Genomic DNA, 25205 nt, shown 5'->3' with positions numbered 1-25205 from the left:
TGATATTATGGTCCAATACAGAGAGGTACATAACCCATTGATGGCTAGTGTTAAAGCCCTGCTGACTATATTTGAGGAAGACATGACAAAAGTAGCACCTGAAATTTGGACCACCAGGCCCCACGATGTAGGGCTGCTGCATGAGGTGACACCAATAAAAATAAAACTCAAACAAGGGGCAATGCTGCAGAGAGTAAAACAATATCCCATATCAAAAGAAGCGGAGGAGGGAATTAGAGAGACCATAAATGCACTCCTGAAACAAGGCATCATAGTGCCATCAACCTCCCCATGTAATACAGTGATTGACCCGATCAAAAAAGCAAAGGGAGGGGCGTGGAGGACGATCCAAGATCTCCGCCCACTCAATGACGTTATTCAAAAAGAGATCCCATTAGTGCCTAACCCGGCATCAATATTGTGCAGTTTTCCAAAAGAATCAACATGTTTTACTGTAGTTTTATAAAGGTAGCGGGCGCCCCTCTCTCGCAAGAACAGACATGATAACCTGTTCAGTGGTTATTAACCACTTGAGAGTTCGCAGCCACTGCTTTTACTCACTGTGCCTTTCACAGATGGGAAATATCCATTTGCATATCAGTCTTTGTCCTGCCCAGGGGCAGTCCAGCACCGAAATACAATGGCAATTCCAATCTGAACGAGAGTGCCACCAGCAACCCCATACACGTGTTTCACCCTTGTTGGGGATCATCAGTGAGGTGAAGATGATGCCTCTCTAAGCACAGTGAGAGGGAGACCACGTCTGGTTGCCCCCAGGAGACCTAGGGTTACCAATCCCAGGTTCCTTAACAATTAGTTTTATAAAGGTAGCGGGCGCCCCTCTCTCGCAAGAACAGACATGATAACCTGTTCAGTGGTTATTAACCACTTGAGAGTTCGCAGCCACTGCTTTTACTCACTGTGCCTTTCACAGATGGGAAATATCCATTTGCATATCAGTCTTTGTCCTGCCCAGGGGCAGTCCAGCACCGAAATACAATGGCAATTCCAATCTGAACGAGAGTACCACCAGCAACCCCATACACGTGTTTCACCCTTGTTGGGGATCATCAGTGAGGTGAAGATGATGCCTCTCTAAGCACAGTGAGAGGGAGACCACGTCTGGTTGCCCCCAGGAGACCTAGGGTTACCAATCCCAGGTTCCTTAACAATTAGTTTTATAAAGGTAGCGGGCGCCCCTCTCTCGCAAGAACAGACATGATAACCTGTTCAGTGGTTATTAACCACTTGAGAGTTCGCAGCCACTGCTTTTACTCACTGTGCCTTTCACAGATGGGAAATATCCATTTGCATATCAGTCTTTGTCCTGCCCAGGGGCAGTCCAGCACCGAAATACAATGGCAATTCCAATCTGAACGAGAGTACCACCAGCAACCCCATACACGTGTTTCACCCTTGTTGGGGATCATCAGTGAGGTGAAGATGATGCCTCTCTAAGCACAGTGAGAGGGAGACCACGTCTGGTTGCCCCCAGGAGACCTAGGGTTACCAATCCCAGGTTCCTTAACAATTAGTTTTATAAAGGTAGCGGACGCCCCTCTCTCGCAAGAACAGACATGATAACCTGTTCAGTGGTTATTAACCACTTGAGAGTTCGCAGCCACTGCTTTTACTCACTGTGCCTTTCACAGATGGGAAATATCCATTTGCATATCAGTCTTTGTCCTGCCCAGGGGCAGTCCAGCACCGAAATACAATGGCAATTCCAATCTGAACGAGAGTACCACCAGCAACCCCATACACGTGTTTCACCCTTGTTGGGGATCATCAGTGAGGTGAAGATGATGCCTCTCTAAGCACAGTGAGAGGGAGACCACGTCTGGTTGCCCCCAGGAGACCTAGGGTTACCAATCCCAGGTTCCTTAACAATTAGTTTTATAAAGGTAGCGGGCGCCCCTCTCTCGCAAGAACAGACATGATAACCTGTTCAGTGGTTATTAACCACTTGAGAGTTCGCAGCCACTGCTTTTACTCACTGTGCCTTTCACAGATGGGAAATATCCATTTGCATATCAGTCTTTGTCCTGCCCAGGGGCAGTCCAGCACCGAAATACAATGGCAATTCCAATCTGAACGAGAGTACCACCAGCAACCCCATACACGTGTTTCACCCTTGTTGGGGATCATCAGTGAGGTGAAGATGATGCCTCTCTAAGCACAGTGAGAGGGAGACCACGTCTGGTTGCCCCCAGGAGACCTAGGGTTACCAATCCCAGGTTCCTTAACAATTAGTTTTATAAAGGTAGCGGGCGCCCCTCTCTCGCAAGAACAGACATGATAACCTGTTCAGTGGTTATTAACCACTTGAGAGTTCGCAGCCACTGCTTTTACTCACTGTGCCTTTCACAGATGGGAAATATCCATTTGCATATCAGTCTTTGTCCTGCCCAGGGGCAGTCCAGCACCGAAATACAATGGCAATTCCAATCTGAACGAGAGTACCTCCAGCAACCCCATACACGTGTTTCACCCTTGTTGGGGATCATCAGTGAGGTGAAGATGATGCCTCTCTAAGCACAGTGAGAGGGAGACCACGTCTGGTTGCCCCCAGGAGACCTAGGGTTACCAATCCCAGGTTCCTTAACAATTAGTTTTATAAAGGTAGCGGGCGCCCCTCTCTCGCAAGAACAGACATGATAACCTGTTCAGTGGTTATTAACCACTTGAGAGTTCGCAGCCACTGTTTTACTGTAATTGACTTGAAGAATGCTTTCTTCTCCATACCACTCGACCCAGGATCCCAGTACCTGACAGCGTTCACAATAGGGAACAACAGGTATGAACACCGCCGACTCCCGCAAAGGTATTGTGAAAGCACCAGCATTTTTAACATGGTGTTACGGGAAGACATTGGAAACATAGATGTAGAGAGCACCATCATTCAATAGGTAGACGATTTGCTCGTCTGTAGCCATACAGAAGAAAAGTGTTTAGAAGACTCAATAGCACTACTGAATGTGCTAGCTGCCAAAGGATACAAGGTAGACAAAGGGAAATTGCAATACTGCCTTGCCGAGGTTGTATACCTTGGACAGTTAATATCAAAAGATGGGAAGCGAATACTCCCAGACAGAGCAGCTGCTATACGCAACATAATAATACCTAAAACTGTGAAAGACATGCAAACATTTCTTGGCATTTGTACTTATTGCCGAGCATGGATCCTTGATTACGCGGCATATACACTCCCCCTACTACAAGCATTTAAAGAGGCTCAGAAGAATAGGGCAACAATAAAATGGACGCATGAAATGATAATACAGTACTCGAAATTAAAAGACCTCATCGCTGACGCCCCAGTCCTCGCGAACCCAGATTATGAGAGGGAATTTTTCTTGTTTTCACACTGCAATGGGACACTGATGACAGCAGTACTGACACAGAAGACATCACTAGGTCACAAACCATTGGCTTACTATAGTGGGACACGAGATCCAGTAATGCAAGGTCATTTCGCGTGCGAACAGGCCCTCACAGCTGCGGCCTTTGCGATTGAAAAAAGCGCCACCATTGTCATGGGATGTTTGGTAACGCTATATGCTGAGCATTCCCTGTTCGCCATCCTTGAGCGATCAAAATCAACACTAACGACACAAAGAGCAACAGCATATGAAGTAATAATTTCAAGCCCCAACGTCCACGTTGTGAGGTGCAAGACAGTGAACCCAGCAACATTTATTACAGAGCCACGCACGACAGAGGACATACAAGAACATGATTGTGCCACATATGAGGGGGAAGGTGACGACATCCCGAAAGCAAGTGAGAATGCGCTACAGGAGGGAGAAATATATTTCATAGATGGGTCAACATCAATAAACCCAGATACAGGGGAAAAACACGTTGGAATGGCGGTAGTGCGCATGGAAGAAGATGAATATGAGACAATTGTGCAAAAGCGCCTCTCATCCCATTATTCAGCACAGGCAGCAGAATTAACTGCCTTGATTGAAGCCCTGCGCACAGCCAAAGTCTGTGCGGTTACAATATACTCAGACTCAGCCTATGCAACTACCACGGTGAACTCAGGGCTGTCACGGTGGCGTAGAAGAGGATGTCATGATGCCTACCCCCGGAGCACCAGGCCAGGCCCAGCACCCCCGGGAGCAGGCATCATGTCCCCGGGTAAAAGCCCAGCGGCCCCTTATAGGGGCTCTTTGGACTCTGTCCTGGTGCCTTTGGGGCCAGGCTCATGTTGGACATCAGTCCAGGCGCCATAGGCACCAGGCTCATAAAGGAAGGTGTTTTGTGCACTTACCTGATGCAGACCATGCTGCAAGATTCAGGCCTCTCTGAGACCTGAAAGGGACTATTCTTTCATGGGGACTATTTTTCCACTTGGGCGTGGCCAGCGAAGGATACTTACCTGGAACTACTTTGGGGGCTATTTAAGCCACGCCCAGATAGTAGCTCACGCTTTGCATTGTTCTGCATCCCAACAGCTGAACCCTCACCGTGTCTGCTCCTGCACCTGGACTTCAGCCACGCCCGCCTCGAACCTGGAACACCTGTAAGGGAAGAAGAGAAGAGAAAGGTGAAAACCAAGAACTTATTCAAACTTCTTACCTGCATCCGGAACCTTCACGCCAGCATTCCTGAAGAAAGACTTCCATTTAAAAGCATTGCGTTGCTCGCTGCAGCGCAGCGCTTCACTCACCTGTCCTCGAAACATCTCCTGGCTCCATCGCGGCTCCCAGCACCGGTCGCCACATCTCTGTGCCTAGGGGAGAGAAGAAGAGACAAAAGGTGAGCAGAAGGGACACAGTAGGAAAGCCTAATTTTCAGCCATAACACTTACCGGCTTTTCTTGGTGAACCATTCCACATTTCGGGTTGGCGCCGCTTCGTTGGCAGGTACCTCACCCCGGCCCCTATGGGGAAAGGACAAAAGACATTACTGGGGAATTATGAAGACATTTTGAGGGATCGCCCTCATCACTAACTCACCTGAATTTACTATCAGCAATTTAACCCCTCAACGCATCGCCTTCATTCTGCACCTGAAATAAAGGACAGATCACAGGTTAGGAAGACAACATAAAAGAGGCTCACACTTGAACTTTTGAATCTTCATAATTACGGCGCTTTTCTCAGAAAAGTCAAGTGGATTTTGCCAGCGCCCTTCAGAAAACCAGTGAAGTAACTGGACGAACGCGCGCCCCCTGCACCAGAAGCAGGATGGAGAGTTCATCCTTCCAAACCATAAGGTGAGCTTAAACCAGGGGTTTTGGAGGAAGCTAGAGAAGAACGAAGGGGGAAAAGGGGGAGCAAGCACATTATTCTGCAGACTGTTAACCCCCTCTCTCATCTGCAGAAGGATATTCCTACGGGCCAGACAAGCAAGATTTGAGGGTCCTGTTCAATCGGTGTTCCGAGTTCTGCGCATCACGCTTGAAGAGGCCACAGCAACCCAGACTAGACCAGCGCCTCCGTGGGAGTTAGGTGAGCGTTACAGAGGATTCAGGAGGGCAGACGATTCTCCAGTACAGCATGCAACATTGTTGAATGAACTGATAGATGCATCAGCAGTACCATCGGTAGTGGCAGTGGTGAAATGCCAAGCCCATACCAACAATACAGATGCAATCTCATTGGGAAACGCGGCAGCCGATGCAGCCGCGAAGGAGACCTTGTATTTCAATGTGACACCAACACTTGAGTGCATCACAAAAACAACCACCACAGATCCACGGGAGGAAGCATACATTAGCGCAGATAATAGAGTTACAAAGACGAGCATCCCAAGAGGAGCAAGAACTGTGGAGAAAACAGGGATGTACACAATCAGCCACAGATCTCATTTGGAGGCAAGAGACGACAGGAAAGGTTGTAATGCCCATAGAGTTACTCGGAATAGCATTCCAATAGTTGCATTTCCCCGGCCATGTAGCGAAACAAAACATTGCTGCAGACATTCAGGAACACTGGTTCGTCCCCAATTTACAAGAGCACCTGTCAAAATTAATTGTAGAATGTATAACATGCCAAACATATAATTCTGGAATGACATTAAGAACACTGTGTGATACCTTGCCCCGACCAACAGGACCATTTAGAGAGCTCCACATAGACTATGCTGATATGGTAGAGAAGTCTAACGGAGCAAGATATTTCATTGTGGTGGTGTGCCCCTTTTCAAGGTGGGTGGAAGCGGGCCCATGTCCCCACCCAGACGCGAAATGTGCGGCCAAGTTCCTCGTGTGGGAGGTGTTTTCATGATGGGGGATATGCGATGTGATTAGATCAGACAACGGTACGCACTTTGTGAATGACCTCTGTAAGGAAGTGACATCACTCTTGGGGGGAAAAGCACAAATTATGCTCAATTTATCACCCAATGGCGAATGGAATGGTAGAAAAGATCAACGGATTATTAAAGAGTAAGTTGTCTAAATTGTGTAACACATTAAAAAACAATTGGGTGTAATCATTGCCCCTAGCACTGTTCCAACTCAGGACGCAACCGTGTAAAGACCACCATATAAAAACCCATGAAATTGTAACTGGGAGGTGAATACACACGCCAGTATCCCCGATTAGAAGAGCATCGGATGCACACAGGGCTGCCACAGTGCTGGGGGAAGAGTTCGAAGAATACCTAACCCAGTTAACACGCGCAGTACGCAGCATAGCGCAACAAATAGCACCGCCTTTTACCGAAAATGTGATGACTGATACTACTACACCAGCCACAGATAGTTCAAGCGGGCCACTAATGCGGGGGCACATGTGTATGTCCGCAGCTTTGTGAGAAGGTGGAATTCACCCAGGTTTCATGGCCCCTACGAGGTCATTTATAGTACACTCACCGCGGTGAAGGTGAAGGGATTGAAGTATTGGGTGCACTTATCCGATGTGAGGAGGGCACACAGTAGTACAATCCCCCAGGAGGAGCAAGACAGCGCTACTGGGACAACAAATGAGGCTGAAAGAAAATAACAAAAGAGTCAGTAAAAGAATATGCAGAGATAAAAGTGATGATATGTTTTTTGTTCTGCACAGCTTACTTCCTCCGTCTTTCTTTTCTGTCTCTTCCCCCTCTCCTCTTCAATTGGCCAGCATATTGTCTATATACCTCACCTATCTCTCCCTCTCTATCTCCCACCTTCATTTTTTAATGGTTGTCTCTACAGCAAAAGTACATGAGCAATAGAGTAACAGAACAAGCCTGACTGAAAATAATGATTAAACGTGAAGTTGAACAAGAATGTAAATATATGTATATATTGTGATGACTTAACGAATTTCTATCGCCCCTCCAGGTGAACAATGGCCCAACGACCCACGATCGGAGAGAGCAAATTAATGTTAGATAGCGATAGGGTCGCCATTAGGCTAAAAGGTTCAGTGATGTTGAATGCGTTTTAAAATGTGCTGCAATTTTTATGTCAGTAATGTTGTTTTTTGCAGCTTGGTACTATACCCTTTTATCTCTTGTTAATGACATGCAAAGGGGGGGAGCGGGGCTAACATGATAAAAGAAGGATCGCAAATGATATGGACTGGGGTGAAGATTATATGGCAGGAGTCACATGAAATTAATGTTAACAAAACAGATGGAATGCAACCCTCAGAATACATCACTGTGGGATCAAAAAGTGTGTCAGTGTTGCATTTCGATGTAAATATGAGTAATGCTTATGGATATAACGAATATGATGGAGATTATTATTGGACAAATCATTTAATTAACACTAGTATTCATGCACAGACAACCATACACCCTACCGCACACAATATTGCTGCTACTGATGATGATACATATGCCATATTGAATAGTAATGATACAACATGGGCTGGATGTTTCCAATACATTACAAAAGGGTGAAAAACAATGATCAGGAAGGGAGGAGGAGGAGAAAAAGGGGGGTGGAAGGGGAAAGATATGACATCTATCACGACCTGGGGTTAGATGAAATAGAAGATCCCCGCCACCCTGATCAATCAAATAAATGGTATTCTGACATGAGTGCCAACGGCGAAGCAAGCAACAAATGAGAGCTGGTACGTCTGTTCACTCATCCCGCATGCATCAGGAACACCAAAAATGTTAGTACCACAGGAAGTGCCCTTGTCAGAGGCCCAATGTTTAATTCATCTGGTTTTATGCAGAATAAAGAGCACATTCCAGGTGCACACTGTCACATTGGAAAAGCTGGAGAATGAGAAAACATGCACAAGCCGGCGCCAAGGAGTAATTTGCCACGAGTAACCATTTATTGTCATCAAGGGGACACGATTTGCAGAAAATAAATGGCACGAAGAAACAATACAATGCAAAGCTGAAGCGCTTCGAGGCCTACCAAATGACACTTTCCAATGGATAAAAGGGGCACGTGACCCCATCTGGTCGCAACATGTCGCAAAGCTAACATGGGTCACAGCATTAGAAACACCTATCAAAATACAAAAAGAAGTGCCACATGAACTGTGTTTCCATGGGGAAGGGAAAGTGAACATGGGGGAAGCAAGGAGATGTAACAAAACGGTAAAAATTTTCGACATGAAGAAAGGCACAGCTGCACTAATGGACATGTATTGGGTTTGCGGCAAGCAAGCTTACCTGCACCTCCCCGCATCGTGGAAAGGAACTTCTGCCTTAGCCACCCTCCACACAGGCCTGATGGTAATACCATAGAGCCACATTCACGGGTCAGCAGAGCAATCGCTGGCATATCGGCAGCAGGGAAAACGGCTGAGCCATCGACAGCGCCCCAACTAATAAGAACAGAAGCTCTAGCATATGAACTATTGTCAGAATATGAACTAAAGAAAAGATTGAAACCGAAGTAAAAGATCCTCCAATTACATCTCATCCGAATCATCGAAACTCCTTGCTGAGATCCCGCAGAAATACAAGCTCTTTTCATCAGCAGAGACATTGTTTGACTCACTTCTTGCCCCTGGACTGCAAGCACGAGCAAACGCCAAATGGTTGCAGATAGTGCGCTGGGAGCTCATTCAATTGGCCAACGACACTGAAGAGGGGTTCAATGTGATAACGATAGATCTCCGCGCGTTGCGCCTAATGACAATGCAAAACAGATATGTCCTTGATCTCCTCACGGCGATGGACGGTGGTGTTTGCCGAAAAATTGGGGGGGGCGTGTTGCACATTCGTGCCAACTGAAGACGCTGATAACGGGACACTCTCCCATGTGATAAACGCAGTGCACAACTTAGGGAAGAGAATGAGAGCGGAAGGAGGAGCAGAAGAAAGTACATGGTTCGAGAATTTGTTCAGCTGGATACCATCATGTGTAAATGTGGCAATGAAAATACTGATCCCCATCATCGTTTTTGTGCTCCTGTTCTTTTGTGTGTGCCAACTGGGACTATGGTGTTGTGAGAAAAGCATGCCAACCTCGGCTATGATGATGGTGACAATGGGCCGACCGACAACGGTACCATGATAGATGCACAAATGCAAACAGGAGAGTACACCACAGCACAATACAGAATGACAGCAATTTACGGGCAATATGGGGATATAGTGGATAATTTGCATTACACAACGATAAAGGAACCAAGAGAGTTGCAATGGTACCAATAAGTATGGGTAGATCTAGATGGGGATGGAAGTATTTACTTAATGTGTACCCCAGATTGTTATGTTTCATTGATACCAGAACTCAGGCTTGTGAAAAGTAATATTCTTTTATTACTTAAGTCATGAAATCCAACGACCCCCGGGAGGGTTTCAACCACCGTCCACTGTCTGCCTTTCTCCTTCTCTTAGTGCCTGGAACCTGGAACTCCCGGAGTGGGAATCCACATTCCAAGCACATGCAAACTATGACACTGAAAACAAGTATTGCTTAAATGATACCTTGATATCCTAACACCTCCTTCCTTTCTAACATTTGAAAATAATAAATGTACCTCTAATGACTGAACAAATGTTATTGATATAACTGTGATAAAACCTTAAAACGTAACCAATATAGAATATTGCTGTGCAGGTATAAAGAGCCTATAATAAGTTAACTCCAGCCTATTTTTTTTTTTTTTTACTATATCTTAAACATTGTGAGGTGGCAACTATGTGTACAGTGGTGGTGATGGCAAAACCTTATGTATGTCTGTCACTCTCTTCCTCTGGAGCACTTGATGATTGCTACTCTCTCCTTGTTCCAAACACCTCCACCTCTGACTAATACCGATGAACCTAAATCCTTTACCACTTGTTTGGGCTCAGAATACAAAGATGCTCCTTTGCGTACCTTGATGGGTAGCTTAATTTTGATCCAATCACCTTCATTAATCTTAAATTCTTTGCAACAGTTTCTTAGATCATACCTTACCTTGGATTTAACTCCTGCCTCAAACATTCTACTCCTCACTTTTCCCACATCCACTTCAACCATCCTGGATTTTCCCATCCATCCAGGGCATAAATGGGAATTGGGTTTCCTACCTCTCAACATCTCAAATGGCGTCAATCCTGTAACACTATGAGGCGTTATTCTATACTGGAATGTCCTTTCCATAGCCGTCCTGAACCAATCCCCACCAGTTGCTACTGCAATTCTTATGGCTTCCATCAACGTCCTGTTGAAGCGTTCAACACACCCATTACTTTGGGGATGATAGAGAGAAGTGTTTACCTGTTCGATACCATTCTTATCTAAGAATTCTTTAAACTCCTTGGATGTCAATTGAGATCCATTATCCGACAAACATTTCCTAGGAAAACCTTCTCTCCAGAATAGATGTTCTAGAAATTTGATAATACTGCTGCTAGATATATCTTTAAGTAAACAAATCTCTGGCCATTTGGACAATAAATCTATGACCACCAACAAGTAACTGTCTCGAGTCCCTCCTATATTAAATGGTCCCAACAAATCTATCGCAATCTCATCCCATGGTACCCTCGGTGTTTCCCTAATAACCATGGGCGTTTTTTGTATTCTCAAGCCTTTGTTTCCCTCCAGACACTCTGTGCAATCCTTGACCTGCTCTTCAATCTCTTTGTCAATTCCAGGCCACCAGAACTCAGCTCTTATTATGCCTTTGGTCCTAGCTATACCTAAATGTCCTTCATGAGCTATCTCAACTACTCGTCTCCTAATTCCCTGCGGGACTATCATCTGATGCCCTCTATATAGATACCTATCATTAATCCATAAATCTCCTTTAACTCTGGCAAATCCACCCATATCACCTTTGTAGTTCATTACTCCATTTTCTCTCACTAATGTTAATACTTTCTGATATATTGAATCTTCACTACACGCTTTATCCCACTCATCTTTTTTTAAAGACTCATGCACCTGAAAAATTTCACATGTTTCTTCCTGATCTGATTGTTCTACTCTGATGTGACCTTCTCTATGAACAGATCTTGACAAGGCATCTGCCACGACATTGACTTCACCGCTAATGTGGATCATGGTAAATTGCAAGCCTTGAAGAGCTGTTACCCACTTCATTATGCGTCTTGATACACCTTCCAAACCACCCTTGGTAAAGATACCAACTAACGGTTTGTGATCAGTACAAATGTCAAATTTCCTTCCCCAAAGAAACCTTTTGAATTTCTCAACACCCCAAATGCAAGCAAGAGCCTCTTTCTCCACCACTGAATATCTGACTTCAGGATCTCTAAGTGACCTTGAAGCAAACACTATAGTATGCAGCCCCTCTGAATCTTCCTGCATAAGCACTGCACCTATGCCATAGTCACTGGCATCTACAAAAAGTAGTGTGCGTTTCCCTTCTTCAAATGTTTTTAGAATGGGAGCTTCAATTATGGCCTTTTTTATCATTTCAAACTCACACTTGCAGTCTTCACTCCATTTAAATGTCACACCTTTGCGCGTGAGTTTTCTCATGTGTCTTGACATGTCTGACAGATTCTTGATGAATTTACCATAGAATTCAACTAACCCTAAGAATGATAACACTTCTGCTTTGGATTTGGGATCTTCCATTTTCCTTAATGCTTCAATAGCCTCCTCTTTAGGTTTGACTCCCTCAGCAGTGATTTCGTGACCTAAATAAACCACTTTACTTGCTTTGAATGTACACTTTTCTGATGCTATTGTTAAACCGGCTTCTCCTAATATGTTTAACACCCTTTTTAACCGTCTGTCATGTTCTTCCTCGTCTCTGCCACAAACTAGAACATCATCTTGGTAGTACATCACTCCTTTCTCTCCACCTAGTAATTTGTACATAATACTCTGAAATACACTCGCCGCCGACACCAAACCAAACGGCATTCGTACACACCTAAATAAACCATTAGGAGTAATAAATGCTGTTAAATCTCTGGAATCTGGATGCAACTCAATTTGGTGGTAAGCTGACTTGAGATCCAAAATTGAAAATATCTTAGATCCAGAGACACCCACCAATAGATCATCAATCCTGGGTAGTGGAAACCTATCTGCTACCACCATACTGTTAAGGTGTCTTAAGTCAATGCATATTCTCAAGGACCCAGAGGCTTTCCGAACTACTACTATGGGACTCACCCATTCTGAAGATTCAATTCTTTCAATAACCCCTTCATCCTCCATTTTTTTTAATTCACTTTCAACACCCTCCTTAAGTGCCAGGGGAATGGTGCGCAATTTCGCAATCTTGGGAACCGCCCCTTTTTTTAATCGTATTTTGTGAACAAATCCCTTCATACATCCAAGCTTGTTTCCTTTCTCTATCACGCTCTCACCATTCACTGTTAAGACCTGTTCCGGATGACTTGCTTCAAGTCTGATTTTCAGTTCAGCTTGGTCACTCCACGATAATAACTCTCCCCCTTTGTTGGCAACATAAATAGTCGTGGTGGCTTCTCTATCTTTAAACTGCAGTTTGGCCTCAAAGTATCCTATAATCTCTATTGGTTTGTCACCATATGCATTCACCTTAACTTTGTTTTCTCTCAATGTACAGCAACTAAATCTCTCTTTCCATACCTGTACTCCTATTAATGTGTAATCCGCCCCACTATCCATAAGCATCAATATTTGTATCCCATTAACCAACACCATGGCATATGGCTTTTTCTTCTTCACTTGCCCATCAATGGCATTCACCATGAATACTACCTCTCTGCCATTCTCAACATACTCATCCTCCTCATTATTTACACTGACATCAAAAACCTGACCTGAATTGAAATTAACATTTTTACAACATCTAGCGATGTGCCCACGTATACCACAATTATTGCATATGACATGTGTTGCAAAACATTCCTTGTCCGATGCTACATGTGAGAAACTCCCACACCGAAAGCACCTTCTTGTCGGGGCATCTCTATTTGTCGTTGATTCTTTTGGACATCTGGAAAAGTTAGCCTCTCTGGAGAAATTCCTATTGTCTTTGACCCACACTTGACGATTCCAACTTTTCCCCGCTGGAGGTCTGCTCTCCTGTCGATCCTCGCCTCTTTTTTCATAGTGTAGCTGTCTTTTAGAAAAACCTGAGCCCATCCTCGCCTTAACTTTTGATACTTTCTGAACTGCACCCCCTGTTTCTTCCAACTTGGGTTTCTCTATGTTCATCTGATTGTCTGCTTGCAGTAACTTTATACATTTATCAGTGTGTTCCACCATCTTTGCGATCTCTATTGCTCTATCTAATGTAGGGTCCTTCTCCTTCCAAAGCTCTTTCCTAATATTGTCATTGTTGCATTTGATCATTAATTGATCCCGTATGTGTTCTTCTTGACAGTGAGTAAATCTACACTTCACTGCTAAACCCCTCAGGGCTGTGATAAAGTCTTCTATGTTCTCACCATCCTTTTGTTCCCTGGTGGCAAATTTGTATCTCTCTAAAATAATGTTCTCCTCTACTTTGTAATGTTTGTCCAGCTTGGCTAGTGCCTTCTCATATGGGCCTGTGTCTGGTATGTCTGTAGGCTCTGGTAATTTCCTTAACACTTCCTGGCCTGCTGTTCCTAGGCAATGAAACAATAAGGCCTCTTTCCTTTCATTGGAATAATTAGGGCCAAATACTGCTAACGCATATTTATGGAAGCCTTCGTTCCAATCTGTCCATCGTATTCTAGGTTCTCCAGGTGACGGCAAGAAGAATACTGGGGCCGGAACATTTGCCATTGTATTCTTGTACCAGTACTTGTATATGCTATGCTGTGGAACGGTTTGAAATTTCCCTCAAATCAACCATGTAAATACCTGCGTAATGTGACTCACCCGCCAACTTGTACGATGTGGTGCTATAGTTCCTCTGGTGTTGGGTCGCACCCTCATCCAGTGTCCTGCAGTACACTACTCTGCTTCCATCTCGCCGGATCGTTGCGTTTCTTCTGAATCAGTCTGTTTCCGTTGGTTTATTTGCGATCGCTGGCCCGCCTATGTGTTTCTATTGTTGCGTGAGGACGTCAATTGCAGCGTCCGTTACGCCGTAGGGTCCTTTTCTCAATTGTAATGGTTGCGTCACTTGATGTATTCCGAACGCTGTTAATGCATATTTCGGAATGGCGTTGGGATGCGCATGCAGGTATTTTAAACGTAAACTGCTTCGCACAAAGTCACTTTCTGTGCTTGCCTGAAGTATTGTCGGTGTCCCGCTGATTCTTTTCTTGTCTAGTAAACCTGGATAACGTATCGTAGGGTGACCGATTGCTTCCTCTTTTCACAATCGTAGATGTAGTGTTGTTGGTTGATATTGTGCCGGTGGTCGTCTCTGAAAATCCTTTATCCTCGTCGCCAGTTGTTATGTTTCATTGATACCAGAACTCAGGCTTGTGAAAAGTAATATTCTTTTATTACTTAAGTCATGAAATCCAACGACCCCCGGGAGGGTTTCAACCACCGTCCACTGTCTGCCTTTCTCCTTCTCTTAGTGCCTGGAACCTGGAACTCCCGGAGTGGGAATCCACATTCCAAGCACATGCAAACTATGACACTGAAAACAAGTATTGCTTAAATGATACCTTGATATCCTAACACAGATGAATATGCCAGAAGAGGAAACAGGCTTAGAAGCGTTTGCAGAGCTTGGATGCCCATAAAAGGTACCCCCGCGTGGGACGAGGCAGTGGCAGAGGTTGAGTACTACCGAACGGAGAATGAAAAGAATAAAAAGTAGAAGTATTTGTTACTTTAGATGTAACGAAAGGGGGGAATGTGTGGGAGCGAGGGGCCAATGGGCCCCTCTTTGCCATCACTTCTCAGTACAAAACTTGGACCAAGTGCCTCTAGTGGTGGGTACGCCCCTCGCCCTTATGCGATACTAACTTTTGGTTATATTCGCGTAGATGGGACCACCGAGCAGGACACAGGGTATCCATTTTTTGTACCACCTTTCGACTCCATCTTGGTAACTAGGCCTCACGGCGATAGTAAAAAATGCATCTCTCCCTTTTTGCCCGCCGCTGTAGCTCGGAGCACATGGCCCCCACCCTCGTCCCCACTCCAACTGGAAAACTCTGCGGCTCCATTCTCACGCTGAGGCCGGAGCTGCTTGCAACAAATAATAAATGTAACACATCCCTTTTCCTCTGAGATCACTGTCCTGCATGTGAACCAACATGAGCCAAGCACAGGGCTCGTCCATCTCCACAAAAGTGTCCTTGCCCTGTTACCCTCGCCAGTTGAAACTTATTGCCATTCTAACCCTGTGTCCTTGCAAGGCATCCCTTTCATGTGCCAGACTGCCAACCATACTATGAAACCCACCCAGCAGACCCCCAACTAACATTAGACCCCTGTGCAGTATATCGTGCCCAATACTAACAAGTGCCACATACCTGAGATTCTTGTAAAGACTAACCCTATACTTCAATGACAGTATTATAGTGGTCAAGGCCCTTAAACCTGTGACCTGTGTAACCCAAATGTGTAGATGGTATAAACCCTTGAGTGATTTGTATAACAACATGATACACTACTGAGAGTCTTTTGATCAACTGTTATTTAGTGCATGCATTACTCAGAATGTATTTTCTTAGCTTAGATAGTGACCACCGTGTTTCACAGCGACCTTACCTTCACCCATCCGGAGCACAAATGTCTGACGTCAATCCTCCCGCCAACCAAGCAACCAACCCGGAGGAAGAGATGATACCCAAACCTAAGTCACCACCACGGCTGACCAATCCTGGTCCAACATAGCATCATATGTTAAAAATGTAGATGTACTATATAAATGTGTTGTAACCTTGATGTGGTCAGAGCGCTCTCAGAGATCTAGATAAACTTTTCCTTGAACTCTCGCAGCCTGTGCTTTAGTGCCTTATTCCCTGCCCAGGGAGTGTCTGTTTTATTCATTTTTACACATGTGAGTCAGGGTGGGCACAAACACGAGTGATTACAAGTTTTAATTAACATTTGTCCGCAAATAACTGGTTAATAATCCTCAAAAGACTGTCATTCTGAAACTGAGCAAATCTCTTAAGAAATGTAATTTGTCATGGTTTATAAATAATACCAAACTTCAAGTTAAAGAGAGAATAATTTACTTGCGGTATACTATTTTTGCTCACCCCAAAAATTGTTTTTAAAGGAATTACATAGGGGGCAAAGCCACTGTTTTGGGTAGTCAAATGCTCAAAGAGTAAACAAAATATGGTAACGTTTCAGCTCTGCCAGTCATAAAGTCCTATCTTGCTAAAGTTATCCCAAGATTGATATATGGACTGGAATTATTTGTGGAAGCAACTATTTTTTCATTTGCTGAGGAGTGTTTCCTTCACAGCCATTAAGTATGAATTAGGGTTGCAATTCCTGGCTAGCTCGGTTGAAAGGAGAAAGTTGTCTCTATTTCGTAAAATCTATTGTAGTGTAGATCACAACCTATATAATGTTCTAGGGAAAGAAGGAATGGAGTGTTCTTCTAGGGAAAGCTTTATACCTGACTTTTATTTACAATGTATAAAAATAGTGGAAAAAATGTGGACCACACCAGAGCTATTGATGAATAACCCGAATTTTGTAAAGAAGAACAATCTAAAATGTGACTGGTCCATATCTACAAATGAGGTCATTAGAACTAAATCTTATTGCCAGATTGTCTTGTATGAAAAAATAATAGGAACACCAGACATTTATTTGACACGTTTTCCACAAAAGATTGCAAAGAACAATTTTATGTATTATAGATTTAATGTTTTACTAACCAATGTATGTAGAAGGATTGGAACTCGAGCTAATCTAGCATATTGTAGGCGCTGTCAAAATCAAGCAGAAAACGAATTGCTGGCCCATTTATTACTTTTTATACAGCTTTAAAATGCCAAATAATTGAATAATTTGAAAAATATCTGACAAATCTTAGTTCGGTGTCACTAGATTGTCTCTGGCTGGACATGATGCTTGGCAAAAGTGTTTCCTTGAAACAAAGTGCCTTAGGGCCTTGTCTGCAAATTAATTAAGTAGAATAATCTATCCAGGATGGTATATAATCAGATGGATTAACGTACTTTCTATACTTAGATATTCAGATATGCTTCTTCTCCTTGTTTTTCTAGGTACATTGTAATTTCCTAATTTAAATATTACTATATATTTAGGAAACTCTTGTACACGTTTGTATATCTTTGTATACCTTTATATTTTATATTTGTATTTTGTATTTTTTATCTTTGTACTGTGTATTATCTACTGTATCCTGTTATTTATTTGTACTACAACATATTTATGAGATTTTGTAAAAGTCTATCTAAGTTTGTCAGAATGTTTTAATTTTGTAAAGGTTTTAATGGTAAGACCAAATACACAGAAATAATAGATAGATACATATGAAATGTTTATGAAACGATCCATCTATATGTCATGTGTAGTAAGTAGAGTGGAAGTGGTTTGACATGTGGTGATGTATTCATTTGTCTGTGTGTGTGTCTCTGAGTGTGTGCATGTGTGTGAATGCATGTGTGTGTGTGTATGTATGTGTGTGCATGTGTGCATCAGCTGGGGCAGGAGATTATCTGGGTTTTTTTCCAGTGTGTGTATGTTGTAGAGCATAGCTGATTTGATGCATTGCACACCATATTCTTCCTTTTGTTTTGCTTGTCTAGCCCTAGGGTGCATAAACAAATAGATGTATTTGTGGATTAGGTGCTGACAATGGGGGTCATTACAAGGTTGGCGGTAGGGGTTTAACAGGGCGGGTAGAGCTGCCGGACCTGTTAAACCCCTACCGCTGCATTACGAGGTTTGTTCGCTGGACCCAGTAAGGACACCTGGTTTTACCAGGCGCCCTTGGCGGGTCCTGCGAGCAGACCAGGGTGCTAACAACGGGCTCGTTATTAACGGACCTGCTGTTAGCACCCTCCCCATTCCCATTGAGCCCTATGCAGGCTCGAATGGGAATGGGGAAGCACCGGGTCCAGGTTCCTTGACAGAGGAATTACTGGGTCCTCCAAGGTTGGAATGGCCCAGTAATTCCTCATTCGAGGAACCCGGACCCGGTAGCCAGTAAGGGGGTAGCCATGCCGCTAACAGCGGCATGGCTCCCTCCAACCTTGTAATGACCCCCAATGTTTTGTGCTTTGTGCATTTTGGTTCTTTATTTTGTTTGGTCACACAGTCCTACTTAGCATGAAAAAATGGGTGTGGCTATGTGTGCGTTTGTAGAGGTTTTGATATTTCAGTATATTTTTCATTTTGCAAAATATTTTTCATTTGTGTTTCTTCAAACCTACTGTGCCTGTACAGATGCACTATTGCATGTTCAATGTAGCAAATAAGCTTGTGCATTTCATGATTTAATTTTAATTTCACTGCATACATTTCATTTATATTCATCCCTCTGTCCTAGTGAGCAGGTATGGCTGCCCTGTGGGTGCAAATGTTCATCCTCTGTGTTTTGTGGAGTATTTATCATTTTGGGTTTTGTTTTGAATTGTGTTTTCTCCCTCCAGATGTACTGTGCATGTTTGGTGGCCCTTCTGTCTGTTGGGTGCAGAAGATCCTCTCTTTCGTTTTGAGGAGCATGTGTAATGTCACTGTGTATTTGCTGTAGGCTTTCGTCACTCCATCCCACCTGCGAATGTACAGTGACCCTATTTCATGTAGTGTGTCTGAGATGAATTTCTGCATTTAAAAGTTTTTCCTTTCGTACTTATTTTGAAGGCACCAACAGAAATAAATTCTGCTCATAAAAAAAAAACAAGGACTAGGCCAGTAAAATGTAAAGAAATGGCAAGGTAACAAAACAAAACAAAATGGTCCCTATTTTTTCAGAAAAATACAAATCTTTTGACAAACATTGATATACATGCACAGCTTAATTTCTGAAAATATAAAAAATGTATTTATCAAGATCTGTTGGGTAAAAGAAGCTTAATTTATTATGATGAGATGCACGAGGAACAGAATAAATAGCAGTAAACATGTAACTCATTGAGCTGTCCACATGAAGTGCCACATACTGAATACAAAGTGAATTTCCTAAATGATGGACGATAACTGATTTGCACCGTTTGCATTTAAGTGCCACAGATAACACAACACATCACAATTAAGTTAACTGCAAGCACAGAGAAAGCATACACGGAGACACGCATCCACGCACACAGATACACGCATGCACGCACAGGCAACACATTTGCATAGGAATACAGCTACCCACACAATAATAATTATCTAAGGTGCCATGTCAAGAGATGCTATAGAAAAAGGTTAGTTTCCTATTTTAAATAGACAGAATAGACACCCCACGAGGAATTGCTTGTAGAGTGGCTTCTACTGTACAAGCAGTCATAGTTTTGAAAAGGTAAATGGGACTAAACACACTTTGAGTGTCAAAACCAAAGTGATTTATTTCAGGCCAACATGATTTTTCCTCGAGTGCAGGTGCGTTATAAATGCCAAATCATATAATATCATCTAATTATGGGAGACAGCAGGTGAGGAGTAATAGAGGCAGTGCTATGGAGTGTTAGGGCTACTAGCTGGTACCCCTCGCTATCCGCAAATGATGTCGATGAGTTGTTGGTGCGTTTTAACCCGCAAAGATGTAGTTAATCTAGTACTGTGCAGAAAAACAAGAACAGAGAAAATCTTCAATCATTCTTCAAGTCTGCCTGGTGTACAATGTGGAAACATTTCACAAGTTTATGTTGCGTATGTAAAATATGGCACTCAATCTGTCGGTGCCACGCCTTCTGTACTTAGCTTTCCACTTTTCGCGAAGTTGTAGCAGAAATACATCTTTCCGGCCTTGCAGTGCCTGTAAATTACTGTAATGTTCTCTTCTCAGCGTGCACTTTGCTACACTCAGGACACTAATTTGCAACCAGTTCCCAGCCAATAACTATGGCTACGGTGACTAAGCCACTGCGGCAACACACTGCACAGCCTGACGTTGCTAGTTCACTTTTGTGGATTGTTGATGTTTTCATCCCAGAATGCACGAAATAAAAACATAGACAATCCCTGTAATTACATTCCCTCGTTGATTTCTCTCCCGAAACCACACATGTGCCTTCCTAACTCTCCTCATGCTGAAGGAGCTAACACGAGGCACAATGACATAACACACCCATCAAAGACATGCATGTTTCATATATTTATAGACATGTATTACGGATTCAGAACTCGACAGTTAAGGCTACATGACACCTAACATAAGAAATGCAAACATGATTCTAGCTCTACCTTTGTTCTCGTCCATAACAGTTCACAAATTAAATATAGTGAATGAGCAGGATGAAAAAACGCATGAAAAATGTGCTGAAGTTCCATCAACATGCCCAACATCATTATACAAACAGATCAAACAGAATGAAAACATGCCCCAACCAACACACACTTATTTATGTTTCGCTGAAAAAGTTTGTCACTATTTTACTTTCGTCACAAACACTGTATATTCCCTCCCCCCCCCCACACACACACACACAAACGAAAAGACACACACCTATTTCAACATAGGTAGTGGATACGGTGCGACAAAACAAAATGAAAAATATGCCCTAGAATGAAGACTATTATGCAAATCACACAAGATAATCTTCCACATCCAACACCATGAAGTGCCATCATGGACGGGGAGTGGGGATGGAGGGAGAAGAACAAACAAAACATATGCAGCGAAATGAAACATTGGCAACATCTAGCAGGACACACACACCTACTTTATTTTGACCTCTGATCTACATAACCCACGCGACGTGGCTGATGGAGGCCTGATCCCGGCTCCAGCTTGAAAGATCTTTCCACAGAGCTGACCTCTTGGCAGATCCCTCCAACCAGAGTAAGGCAGTTAGCACAGTTTGTGGCAGTTCCATGGCAGTTCGCTGTGAGGGGTCATAATAGGAAAGGAAGAGACAGCTGATTAGCCAACCCGTTGTGGTGAAATGTTTGTACTAAAGTGCCACACGTTCCTTCTGCTCCACTATCTGGCTAAAATCACATACACTTATTGTCCATTGGAAGCATATAAATAACAAGAATGATGTTGCCAATTCTAAATCACTGAGTCAAATGATTTGATCAGCCAACTTATAATTATGTTACTGTCCTTAGGGATAAGAAATGGGGCGCATGCCAAAACAACCCCTCATAATGGAACAGTTGGGGGCTACTTCCCTGAATCAACAATGAAAGTGTGATTTGAATAGCACAGGTATATAAGGGGCAGGGAGTAGGATAGGCACGAATTTGGTCCACTCAATGATTCATTTCTACCTTAATAGTAAGGGGTCTGTGGCACTATCAGAAAAACTGGAAAAGTACTGGTGAAGTACTAACAGGACCACATTATGAATGATGAGGACAGATGTTTTTTCTTTCACTGCTGAAATCCATTTGCTCCAAAAAGGAAGATGTACCTCTTTATTGCCTATAGGAAATATGAATACTCTGTATGAGTTATATGCTATATGGAGTGGCTATAGAGAATATATATGCACACTAAGTTTTGTTGGAGCAGTCTATTGACTCCGGTCAGGGTTGCATACATTAGCTCTAAACTAAATCCATGAGGAGTCAGTATTTGGGGAAAGTGAAAAGAAAAGGCTAGAAGTTTTTGGTCTGAGTAAAAATTTGCGGGCACCCTTGAATGGTAATAAAACAATAAATAATGTGTGCATCGACGATGGAAGTGTGCATGGTCTAACCAAGGACTCCTTTCCAGTTGAGGTTTAGGTTTGAAACAATGAGGTCAGAGTTTGATCTAATAAAATAATATTAATAGAGATTGCAGACCTAAAAAACTAATTTCAATGTCTATGGGCCTCATTACGACTTTGGACTTTTAATAAGGGCATGTCTGCCTCCAAAATCGTCTCCGGATCCGGGTTCCCTGAATGAGGAAATACCGGGCCATTCTGAGAATGGAGGGCCCGGTATTTCCTCCTTCAGGGAACCCGGGCCCAGTCCTTCCCCATTTCCATTCGAGCCCTAATAGGGCTCAATGGGAATGGGGAGGGAGCTAACAACTGGCCCATTACGAACAGGCCCGTTGTTAGCTCCCTGGTCCCTTCGCGGGAACCGCTATGGATGTCTGGAAAAACCAGACGTCCAGAGCGGGTCCCGCGAGGGGACCTCGTAATAGTGCAGAGTGGGTTTAACGGCGCCGGCACCACAATCGGCGCCATTAAACCAATTGTGCACAAGTTGTAATGAGGCCTATGTGTCCTTCGAAATAACTGTATCCATTAATATTATTTAATGCGCGATAAGGGCGGAGTCATATTTTCTCACGTGTGACAATGTGAACGCGGCTAAACAAGACCTGCATGCCTGTGATAGTGCGTGTATGGACACTTCTAAGAAAACCGCAAAGTCTAGCTTGCTGCATTCTAAAAAGATGCAAACTTCACCAGAGTTGCTATCAGTGATAGGGAGATATGAAGCCAGAACTCAACCATCTAGTTATGTGGGAAGTTTAAACGGGCACATAAGAAAAGATTAGCAATGCAATAATGTATGGGCATATGTCCCTCCCACTCCATCATGCTAAATCAATATTAGTAACAATGGACAGTTCATCCATTTGAGTTATGTGCCAGCAGAGCTGTGAATTGATGTGTCATTCCATAATTTGGAAAAGGGGTGACAGAAAGGGGAGATGTCCTGCTCAATAAATGTATCCACTGTCTAAGACATAAGAAGGGGGTGAGATGTTGAGGGAAGAAAGGCTTAGTGATGGGAAACATGCGAGCACTGGTACTGTCAAACTAGTGTTACCTTTTTGTCAATTACTTTCTAGTCAGCTGTGGCAAGTCAGACTTATCAGTCAGGCACAGGAAATTGTGTAAGGTTAAGGTTTTGTATTAGATAACAGTTAGCTTGGACTCCTAGCCGGCAAACAAAAGAAGCAAACTAAAATAATAAAGGTTTCCTAAATTCAAATGTCCATTACCTAAACTAGTAACACAAACTTCAAAACAGTTATTAATCGGATGTCCAAAATAATGTCTCTGGTCCAAAACCTAGCCTGGAGGATGCACTTTCTCTACCACAAATGATACAGTAAATGGCGACTTCATCCTTGTTTATATATCTTGCGTTCTACTTGTAATCTACAAAGAAAAGTCTTTCATATGTTGGCCCTACAAGATGTTGACCCAACAAGAGTTCCACCTTACGGGTCTTTAGCTTGGTAAAAACAGAGCTCTCTTTCTTGGGATGCTTCTGTATACCTGCTCATTCTTCGGGTGCGTTAGTGTGTCCTCTCTTTCTTGGGGTGTTCCCTCTCTTTGGGGTACTTTGGTGTACTGCCTCTCCGTGGGGTGTGTCTGCCTCTTTTACCCCAATCTGGGATTCTGACTTCTCTCTCTCTCACCCCACACTGGGATGGCTAACCCCCTTCGTGGTACTGAGAGAAGGATGGAGTAATACTCAAACTGGACACAACCCTTCAGCTTCTACTCCTTCTACCAGGGTCCATGAATCACCTACTTTCCCACTCTATTGGGCAGGGTCTTGCCAGATGCAGGAGGTACTCCCGCTCTTCCCCCTGGGAACATTCCTGGCACTGCAGCACTTCCCTCCAATCACCTTCACTGGAAGGCTCTCCCAGATAAACATTATTATTATTATTATTATTATTATTATGCTGTGTCCAAGTCTTTAGGGATTTTATGTCAATAATTTAGGCATACATCATGGGCCTGGAGGATAGCTCAGTGGCAACGCGCTTGTCTTGGGAGCAAGACAACTCAGAGCAACACTTTGAATACCGGTCCATTGCTTAGAGACTGGTCTCCCATATTTAATCCTAAACTCCACACTACGGATTTCAAGCCCAGATCCTCCCCATAGAATGCGTTGGTCTCAGAAAGTTTATGCTTGTGCTTGTGCTGATGCTGTCAAAGGGATAGGCTCGGGCCTTTCCTCTTATGCTACAGCATGTGTCTCTCTGTCCTCTCCAGCCGTGCAGTAAAATTAGCTCGAGTTCCTCCTCCTCTCTTTTCCCTTTCATGGATATTTGTCTGCACAGGCGAGCCCCTGTGAGTGCCAGTCGCCCAGGTAAGCGAGATCTCTTTGGGGCAAAGGTGAGGGCACAGTTTACCACAGATCATAGAGCACTCCAACTGCAGGGCTCCAACAGGCAATATTTGGGTAAGTCCGCTCTGCCCTATTTCATTTCATTTCTGTGGCCAGTACAATCCTATTATATTCCCTGCTCCCATTACATATGTAAATAGTGTACACTCATGCTTGTAGAACTGATTATACTGGATTGACATGTCACTCCCAGAGTGGGTAAGAGGAGAGGAAAGTCCCAAATACAGTGCTGGTTGCCAGCGGACAGACGGTTTCAGAAGGAAGGAGCACAATCTTATTGTACAGTAATGCTGGCATTGCCAACAAGAGCATCCACGCAGATTGGCAGTCATTTGTTGGAAGAGCCCCTATTGAGTGTTTTCAAGAATTCTGGTTAACAGATCTTGGGCCTCATTAGCACCCTGGCAGCCCCAAAATGAACGGTGCCGGTAAGGGACTGGCCCCGTTCATTCCGGGCTGCCCTATTACGAGGTCTGCAGCGGGACCTGCTAAGGAACGCCTGGCCAGACCAGGCGTCCTTAGCGGGACCCGCTATCAGACCAGGATGCTAACAACAAGTCAGTCATTAACGGGCCAGTTGTTAGCATCCTCCCCATTCTCATTGAGCCCTACGGGGCTCAAATGGGAATGGGGATTGATTTTTACCGGCACCCAGAAAAGGGCAATTAACGGGTCCGTCAAGGTCGGCATGACCCGGTTATTGCCCTTTTCAGACGTAATGAGGCTCCTTGTCTTTAAACCAGGATGTGCCAAC

The sequence above is a fragment of the Ambystoma mexicanum genome, chromosome 10, assembly GCF_040938575.1.
Source record: "Ambystoma mexicanum isolate Mex_15411 chromosome 10, UKY_AmexF1_1, whole genome shotgun sequence".
NCBI lineage: Eukaryota > Metazoa > Chordata > Amphibia > Caudata > Ambystomatidae > Ambystoma > Ambystoma mexicanum.
This window is presented reverse-complemented; position numbering follows the sequence as displayed.